The sequence below is a fragment of the Fringilla coelebs genome (genome assembly GCF_963513975.1).
Source record: "Fringilla coelebs genome assembly, chromosome: 4".
Classification (NCBI taxonomy): Eukaryota; Metazoa; Chordata; class Aves; order Passeriformes; family Fringillidae; genus Fringilla; species Fringilla coelebs.
In genome coordinates, this window is record NC_140032.1 from 56,022,861 (window position 1) to 56,033,182 (window position 10,322).

Consider the following 10,322-nt stretch of genomic DNA (forward strand, 5'->3'; position numbering starts at 1 on the left):
GAGTGGACAAAGCTTGTGAAAAAAAACCCTGAAATCCAGTAATCTGTTATATACTCTTGGAAAACAGCATGTTATCATCTACCTGCCTGTGCTTCTGAAGCTGCTCAGTACAGGCTTGGTCCTTTTCCATGTTGGTGAACCAAAGGGTTTTAGGAGATTTTTATGCACATGGATTTCACACTGTTCCTTGCTGGTGCTCCTCCTGTTTGGTTACAGCACAGCTGCACAGAGCTTAAACTGCAATAAAAGGGTTTAGTGAAAGTTGTACATAGTGATCTCTGATTTCCTCTTAGGAACTACAATCCTCCTTAATTATTTTCTGCATCCTGGAGTTTGGTTGTTACTTTTGTGGTTGGACTCCTCTTTCAGCCAGTCCCCCCTGTTTATCCAAAGGCCCTCCCTCCTTCCCTTTTTGGAAGCATAATATTTGAGGGCATTTCTTAAGCAGTGGAAACCCTTAGAGCCTTGTGCTACCTTAGTCAGAACACTTTTAAGGATAACCTCTAATCTGTGTGAGTGAGTGAGTGAGTGAGTAACTGAAGGCCCATATGTCCCAAGGGAAGGAAACCTTGGAAATGGGAGCCAGAGTGGAGTGTTCAGCAAAAAACAAAACCCATTTGGCTTTGTTCACATCAAACATTTGTGTTTGCCAAGAGAGGGAGAAACTTCTGCCTGACTATTTAGAATGCCACCTGCTCATTTAGCATTATGAATTGCATCTAAGCCTACTCTTAAATTAATCCTGTCCTCAAAGACTGGTGAGTAATTTTGAAGGAGGAAATACTGTCTTACAGAGATTTTCCTCAGCAATCTGTACATATTTCTAAACTTCTTATTTCTTCCCTGTGCTGGAAAAGGGAAGGTATAGACCAGGCTCTAGATCAGTGCAATAAGTAATGCATATTCTTCATAAATAGAGAACTATGCTGATATAGAATTGGTTATTTGACTAATGGCTAAAAAATCAATGTATATTAAACCTCTTTATCTAGAAACAAATGGAAATTGTTTTGTGAAAATATTTCATTTTCTTTGAAATATTAAATAGAAATAGCTTTAAAAATAAAAGCTACACCATCCAAAAAAAACCAGAGCAGATGTGTTTTGCCAGCTGCACTTTCCTATGTCTAAAACAAGGCCTACTGTATAGGTTGTGAGGAGGGTGAAGTGGATAACACCTAGAACCTCTGCCTCCAAATTCTCACCAAAAATTGACAAATGAGCTGGAATACCTTGATGCAAAAATAGGGTTCTTTTTGTGCGCCTTTTTGAGCTTTAAATGTATATTTTGGTCATATATACAGGCTTCATCCAAAAACTATGAAGCTTAGATAAAACCAGATGGAGGAAATGTTAGATTTTTGCTTAATAAAATTTCTTTCAATGCAAGAAAGAAAAAAATTTCAAGCCACAACCCTTCTGCTAAAACCCTTGAGGTTGGGAAATTGAACTGAATTGCTCAAAAATGGAGGGACAATTCTAGCTTTTGTTGCATTATGAAAGGTGAGAACAGAGTTATCCCAGAACTCCAGCAAAATTGAAAATGTGGCACTTCTGGTTTCTGGAGTCTCGTTTTCAGATGCTTTCATAAAAATGCTTCCTATATTTAGCTACTGTCATGTTTCTGAATTCTGACACCATGGTTGTATTATTGTTTAAGTACAAGAAAGAGGTAGGGATTTATTTTAAAATAATAATAATAATAATTCGATTCAGACCCTCTCTTGCTTTAAAATTAGTCTTCTGATGAATTTGCCTGCTGTGCAGTGATGTTCATCCCAACAATGAAGTCAGAGGTGATGAGAAGCATCTCACTTGGCTGAGGTTATGCTCTTATTAAGTAGCACAGCTCTGCTAAGTAGAGATGACAACAAAGCAATAATATTTAAACATTACTGTAAATCTGAGGAAGAAACAGCAGTTTTAAATGTAAACCTCCTTCTTTTCAGCCTGTGTCCTACATACCTGCATTGATGGGCTCCATTTGAAGCACAGTTTAAATGTTTAGTGAGACTCTACCTCAGGTCAGCTCTTATTAATGTTGAGTGCGTGCAGAACAGTTTGCAGAGTCTGAATCTTGGTTTCTGGCAGAGTGCCTTTCCTTTCTATGACACTGGAAGAGGGGGAAAAGCAAACTGCCGGGGAGAAGGAGTGAACTGACAGCAGAGAGCCGCAGCCCATAATGGGTGTAAAACCATCCTAAACCATATTTAGACAAGAACTGAAGCAGTCACTATTTATTCTGCTTCAAGAATGGCAGTTTTGAAGCCATTTCTGTTACATGTGAACAGTTTTCAAATTACTGTTGCTTGCTTAATAGAATAAAAAACTGAAAAGTCAAACGATGTCAGTGAAGCCTCTGTTGTTTCCTTCCAGACTTTTGCTGCCCACCAAAAGTATTGACTGAATGCAAGTCTTTAAATTTACTGAGAATAACAACAGAAAAAGCATCAATAATAACAGTTTCTATTTTCTCCCCCACCACTGCTGGGTTTATTTTTTAGGAAAGGAAAATCTGAGCAGATTTGTGCAGGAAGAGACACCTACCCAGACAGATACTTCTGCCTGTAGCTGGAGAAGATGAGCTTTGCTCAGCTTTGTTTTCTGCCTTGGATGTCCTGCCCTGCAGTCTATGAGCTCAGGAACAGCAGCTCCCAGCTTTCTGGGAGATGATACACACCATGCTAAATAAAGGGGGGGAAGGCTGAGTGCCAGCTATTTTTCTTGCTTTAGGAGTAGTGGCTGCTCTGTTGGGGGCAGGGGGGCAGCTCCAGGAAGGTTTTATTCTTCAGAGCTTTGTAATCCCCCTCTTCATTGGAAGCTGGAAGGGGACAGCTGGGGACACAGCAGGCAACCTTTCAATTAAGTGGAAAGAGTAAGAAATTTTCCACTGACAGATTTTCCCCCTCTTGACCAGACAAATTTGCAAAACTGAACACTGTTATTTAAAAAAAAAAAAAAAAAAAAGGGGGGGGAAAAACAAAAAAAAGGTAGTTCCTGCAAAAACAACTGATAGCCTTCTTTCAGGGACAGAATTGGAAAACATCTGAGCTTCTTTTCTTCTACTTAGTTATTTCTGAATATTAAAAAGCGGGGATTTTTTTTTCCCAAGCCAACCTTTTTTTTTCACACTTAAACAAGATCTTAAATAATGCTAAAATTTAAACTTGAAATTTACACATTTAAAAACTATATAAATAGAAATTTCAGTCTGAAATATTTCCAGGACTGTTGGCTCATGAACATGAGATTTTTGGGGTGATTTCATACTTATGTTCTGATTTGGGAGGGATTTTCAGTATCTTACAAATACTTAGGGAATACAAAAGCCATTCCCCACATAGCTGCTAGATGCTGTGGTAAGAGTTTGGAAAATATAAATCCATTCCCTGCACTTGACAGAGGTTACCCACCAAATTCCTTTCACTTAGACTGTCAAATTGCTTTCATTAGGAATAGATCGTCCTTTTTCTGCACTGACCAGCAGCTGAACTAACACCTTACATGTAATAAAGTCTTAATTTTCTACGTTTTTCTTCAGCATCTTTTCTGTTGAAGTGCAAGAGTCCATTTTGTTGCACACAAAGGTGGAAAACATCCCAGCTTCCCTCACCAAACAGCATGCCCAGGGAAATGTGCGAGCAGACTTTACCCATTCTTCAAAACAAAAGCTGTGGTTTACAAAGCCTTTGAATCCTTTGTGCACTGGTTGTGGGCAGAGACGATTGAACTCTAGCCAGAGATTTTGAGAGGGCACTGCTAAGTTTATTAAACATCTGGGAGTCAGACCAGGTTTCCTGCAAGTCATTCGGTACAGAAGCTTCTTCCTTCTAACCAGGGCTTTGAGGTTTGCAATTACAGCTCCTAAGAGCCGTGGCTGTCACAAGTTGAAAGGATTCATTTCCTCCCTGACTTACTGGGACACGGTTGGGATGGCTGGAAGTGACAGAAGAGAATGTCTTTCAAGCTAATAGAGCATCCATTATAGCAGAGTCCCAGACTGACCACGTGCCAGGCAGACACACAGGAGAAACAAACCCAGCGCTAGTAAAAACTGAAAACAAACATAGTGGGATCACTTTCTCCGTTTGATAATCCATTGAAATGGACACAGTTTCATCCTCATGACCCTTGCAGCACAAGACTCTGCGCTCCAAAAGCAGTTCAGAGCCCTTCAGTTCCAGAGCAGTTCAGCAAGGGTTTATGAACATCCCAAAATTCAGAGGAAGGATTGGCTGTGGGTATGGGAGGAGGTGGTTTATTTGTTTTAATTCGAGGTTTGCTTTTGAGGGATAGGGTAGTGGTGTTGCTTTTGTTTTGTTTTGAGAGTTTTTTCCTGCAGACATCCTTTTCTCCTCTTTACTCTATCCTGTTGTTTCCCTAAACCATTGAGTCCGTTTTTATAGCCCAGATCCCAATACTGCAGCAGAGGCAAAGACGTTCAAAGCTTCACTGGCCAGAGATGAGGTCTCGCTGTCTGGAATAGCAAAGTGCGTCTGCTCATCCATGCAGGCACTCTGTGGCTGCAGCCACTCCTCCAGCAAGCCTCCCCCAGCACCCAGGATGGCAAACTTTAGTGCAAAGGGGGTTTTTTTGGCTGCCTGTGTGAGTGTAGTGAGTCTGCAGGACATTATTATTCAAACCCTTGAACCTGTGTCAGGTTGTTAATGTCTTAATGTTTATTCAGGGGTCAGAGACTGCTGGCAGGTGTCACAGTAAATGGGAGGCTGTCAATAAGCAAATGACTTGCCATTCACAGTGTGATTGCTGTCAGCAGGTGACAGGATGCCAGACTGAAAGAGGAGAGGATGGGGAGGCAGGAGAAACTGCAAATGTTTCCCGGTCTTGAGGAAGCGAGGGAGAAGCTTCCAGCGACAGCCATGGCGAATCAACATTTAAACAGCAAAAAAGATCCCAACATCCAGCTTTGGGATAATGCTACTAAAGGAGCAGTTTAGGTCTTCTAAAGCTTGGGGCAGATGGCATTGACACGTTTGGAAGCATTTCCACTTCTCCATCAGGAAAGAAGATGGATTATATTTAGTGGTACTCCCCTTTCTCCCAAATTTGTACATCATGTGTATAAAAAGAGGCGAGGTCCTAAACGAGTGGGTTTATCCATAATTAAAGGCCATGATTGTGCAAAGTATGTTATTTCTTCTAGATAATCTGCTTTTAGGCACATGTCCCAGTCCACGAGGTTCTGACCTCCCAAGCCACAAAGGACCTGGGGATCAGGATTCTGTTTTCAGTGTTAGGTGTGCACATGCTGCATCATCTGCCTCTGAAAACGCCCCCATTTCTTTGTCTGTAAAACAAGCTGGAATATTTTTCAAATTTGCAGACTCATTAATTGAGACACTTTGGGGAACTTTTGTAGAAATAAAAGGGAGACTTAATTATTTCATCCTGGACAATTTATTCCATTGGGACAATTAAATAGAGGTCGCTGATAATGCAAGTGATTGCAATTAAAACCAGCATCTTTTAGTGATAAAAACTGGGATTAAGCCACACTGAGCCAGGATCAACTTTCCCCCTCCCTTTCAGACTGTCTTGGTGCTAACATGGAGAGTACAGAGAATATAAGAGTCTCTCTATCTCCTCAGCTCTGCTGCCCACTGCACTGAAGGGGATCACTGCAGTGCAAGTCCAGCTCAGCCCCTAAAACGTGTGACTGATTTTGTCCATCATGAGAAGGTCTGTGAGAATCATGCTGACAAATTGTTACATGTGCTCACAGGGCAGGCACAGAGCTTGTCTGAATTTGGGCAGTTCTTGCATTAAAGGCAAAACATGTAAGGAAAATTAGAGGGACTGTATTCTTCCAAATTTCAAGACCCTGTCCAAAGTTTTGCACAGATTTTCCTTCAGTAGGTAACAGAAAGAAATCAGGAAGCTATAGTCAATACAGTAAGATGAGCAATAACAACAGATTTTTGTCCACCACCTTTTCAGAAGAGCATAAATAATATTTTCTGAATTTTGTCCTAGCCTGGAGCAGGAACTTGCCACCAACACTTTGAGCTCCAATTGCTTAAATTCTGCCAAAGCTGTAAACAGCTAAAATCAAAGTGTCATTACAACAGATCTGCTACAGGGACTGCTGTATGCCCAGCATTCAAGTGCCCTGAGTGCTTTTACATCTCTAGTGCCCACACACAACCAACCCCTGCACTGCCACACTACTGCATCTAAACACTGGAGAATGTTGCCTGAATTCCTGTATCTTCACACTTCGTTTCAAACCTGAAACCAAGGCAAAGATTAAGTGATCTGCTAGACTGATTCATCTGCTCTGCATTTTTACAGAGTGAATTGCAGCGGTTTTTTGAAGATTCGGAGTGGTCAAGAGCTTTGGTATCTGAGTCTGCATGAAATTTAACAGATGTGTGAAATTCTGCAGGTGTCCCAATGATTTCAGCAGTTCTGTGCACAGGTTTAAACGTGTACTAGTGTTGTCAGGCTTTTGAATTTCAGACAATTGCTTACTTTTGAATTTCAAACAATTGACTTCACATTCTAAATCCTTCCCTTCCATCCATTTGCACAAGAGTACTCTTTGTGTACAGAGTTCTGCTGAGTACTTTTTGAAATGCCAAATATGTTGTGCATGTTTTAGGTAACATGACTTCTCCACAGTGACTTCAATACTACTTTTCATTTACTTTGCCTTGCATCTCATTTAAAACCACAGGCTAGTTTTGGCAAGCATTAAGAGCTCTTAAATGGTTTGTAATCTGTTTTTAATATGATCCTAGTTCAAGTTCAAGCTGAATAAACATAGGGCTAAAATGAAACCTGATGTCTTTCTGCTTTGTGTAGGGAACTGCTACAAACCACAGGGTAAGGGCTGATTTATTTGCACAGCAACAAGTCCTAAAATGAAAAAAAAAAAAATATGGGTACTGGATGGGTACTGGCTGTTTTCTCTTAATTATTACTCTTGGGTGACCTTTTGGAGTCACAGGAGGCAGACAGCAGCTAGTTTGGCCAATTGTTTTACATTGCTCTGACAGAGAACTGTCCAGACAGTTACTTGCTGAAACAAGAGAGAATGTTCTCTCTTGATGTTTAAAGTTCACTGTCATTTAACTGTTTTACCATGCTTGCTTGGCCAGCAAATGATTGCTGGACAAACTGAGGGACATGGTTTCTGATTTGTCACTTGGAAATGATCAGTGTTGGGCTGGGGCACATAACACAAGCAGTATTTTCTGAATTTTGTCCTTGCCTGAAGCAGGAACTTGCCACCAACACTTTGAGCCCCAATTGCTTAAATTCTGACAAAGCTGGAAACAGCTAAAATCAAAGTGTCATTACAACAGAGGTCAGGATAAATCTGGAGATGGGGAGGGTGCAGGTTGTTTTACCAGTACACAGATTTTCAACCATGTAACAGAAGTTAGGCCACAACACAAGTTCCAGAGAGTTATATATATATATATATATATATGTGTGTGTGTGTGTGTGTGTGTGTGTGTATGTATATTATATATATGTGTGTGTATATGTATATGTATATGTATATGTATATGTATATTTTTATATATATAATATATATATAATATACATATATACACATATATATTTTTATATGTGTATATATACATATATACATAGATATATACACACACACACATATATATACATATATATATATATGTACATATGTGTACATATATAATAACAACTCTATTTTCACTATGTCCAGGCTTGGTGGGTTTTCTAAAGCTGCATTTCCTCAAGTTATTTATGACACCATTAAATTTGCTTTCCCCCTACTCTCCGTTCTTTATAACTTGTAGCTCTTGTGTCTGAAAGAGAGATGGAATAGTCTGAATATGCTGATTTGAAGCATATTAACTCACTTATTAGACACCAGAAAAGTAAACAGAAATATCTTGAAAAAATGCATTTTTATTCTATGAAAGTACCAAAACTTTAAAGCACTCACTCCTTCAGCAGTTGATATGGGCATTGCTGTCAAACTCACCTTTTCTGGAATGGGTCTAAAAAGCCAGAAGCCTGGTCACAATCAGCCAGAATTGTAGTTTGCTTGCCCAGGGATGTCTACGACACAGAGAAGTACTCTTCCCTCCTAAAATCTTTTTTTTTTTTTTTTTTAAGTAACACATTCTGTTCTCACATGCTGATGTTTTATAGTAATAATAGAGATCAGGTGGGGCTGTGGATGACATTTTCCACAGCCCAAATCCACGGACAAAGCAGAGACCTGGTTTGCAGTCCAGGGCTGCAGCCCATATTTCTGCCATGGTGGATGGTCTCACATTAAAGCCCAGCCTAGATGCTGGGTTTCATACTGGCAGATCCATGAGGACTAGGCCTGGATTTTAGGAGAACTTCTTTGGCAAGAATTGGTTGAATTGGTTTAATCATACCCCGTGTTGTTTTTTAGGCTTTATTTGTGCTTAATTCCCTTAATCTGCATTGCTGTTATGAGGAGCACCGTATCAAAATGGGAAAATAAACAAGCAAAACATCTGAGCAGCACCAACCAGGCATGTTCTGCGCTTGCAGTGTTGACTCATAACTGTAATTCTTTACTCCTTCCAAGTTTTGATCTCCTCTCAACCCTGGCCAAGTGACTCATAACCACCTGCACTATGCAAAGGAGGCCTGAGCAGCACCACACAGAGTCACTTCCCTGGGATTTTCCTCCCTGCCAGGGAGCCCAAGGGCTGCCTTCACTCTTGACAGCCTGCACCAAAACAAAGCAGAATAAACGTGCCTGTACTTGCAATGACTTCAGTAAAATATTTCCACTTTAATCAAACGTGTTGTCTGAGAACACAGGAGACAAGGGGAGTGGAAAGCAATGTTTGCCCTTGCATCTGAGAGGGGCAAGAAAATAGAAAATAAAATGGAAGCTTCTTTACCTGGATGAAGTCTAAATCTTTTTTAGAAGATTTCTTGTATGTATAGCAACAAGGGCTGTCTGAAGAAGGGAATTGTAGGGGTAAACAGGAATCAAGAAAGTCTACTGCATTGATAAACCTGTCACAGAGAAGAATTGGAGGCAGAACCACCACAAAGCAGAGCCTGAAGAAAATACATCACCATCCTCGGATAGCACCATTCACTGACATATTCACCAAAATGGGAAAAGTACCAGGATATGTGTGCAAGTGCTGGGACCCATGACTTGGCAGGATGTCATCTTCTTTCAGAAATACCATTGCAATGTCATTTTGTTTTATTTCACATTATATGTGACACTGTCCAAAGGGACAGAGCAGGCTTTTGTGTGAATCCAGAACAGAAAGACTTGCAAGTAATTTCTAGAATCCACAGTGAGACCACGTGGGTGTGTAAGTCCTAATTCCAGAGAGAGAAAGCTGCATGCACAAAAGGCCTTTTGTGTTGGGGTGCCTTTTACTATTAGTTACATAGACAGCACAACTGCCTTTAAACTAGTTTTTACAGGTATTTCTTTCTATAGCTTCTATTTAAAGAAATAGGAAGGCAGGTAGGCAGGATTGCATGATTGCCTTCAAAATCATCCTGGCCACAGGGTGTGAGGTTTATTCAAGCTCCTACTGCTCTTGAATGTAGAAATAGTAGCTAGAGACATCTCTGTCTCTCAAGCCTTTAACTATCACTTATTTTCCTTCAATAAGTGAAATATCTGATGCATGTAGTTAGGCTCACTTGTCCAGTGCAGGATCTGACCTGGCTGCTGCCACTCCCTAGGAAGACCTTGGCTGGATGTTCTGAGGGGTCAAAAAAAGCAAATTGAGCATGGATCAATAAATGTTAGGAAGGGGGTAGAGAGCAGGGAAAGTTGGAGCATTGCTGCCTAAATCTGAGGTTCAGTTGCACCTTGAACTGTGCAGATGCAGCTCCATTTCCCTCATCTCAGAAGGTTTAGAGGCACTGCAAAAACACTGGTGGAGGATAACAAGGCTTGTCCAAGATTTGGACCCTGGACTTTTCATCCTGGGAAAGTGCTGACTGAGAGTGCTGTGCAAGAACTGGAGAAAACCCAGAGTGCTCTGGAGAGAACACAAAGAAGCAAAGTGTTTGTCACTCCATCCAAGAGCAACGGGGCACCAGATCCAAGCTTGTAAACCGAGTTGCAGAAACAACGAAGGGCGGTGGGTGAGGAGTTGTAGCGGACCTGTGCAAGACCTTTTTGAAGATAACCGTGTATGAGCTGCACAGGGAACTGGATGAGAACTGAGGAGAGAGAAGAAACAGCACCGGGCTGAGGAAAGAAATCCTCTGTTGGAAATACAACCTGGGAGACTCAGAGGAGGCATTCCACGTGTGTCTCTGTGTGTGTGTGTGTGTGTGTGTGT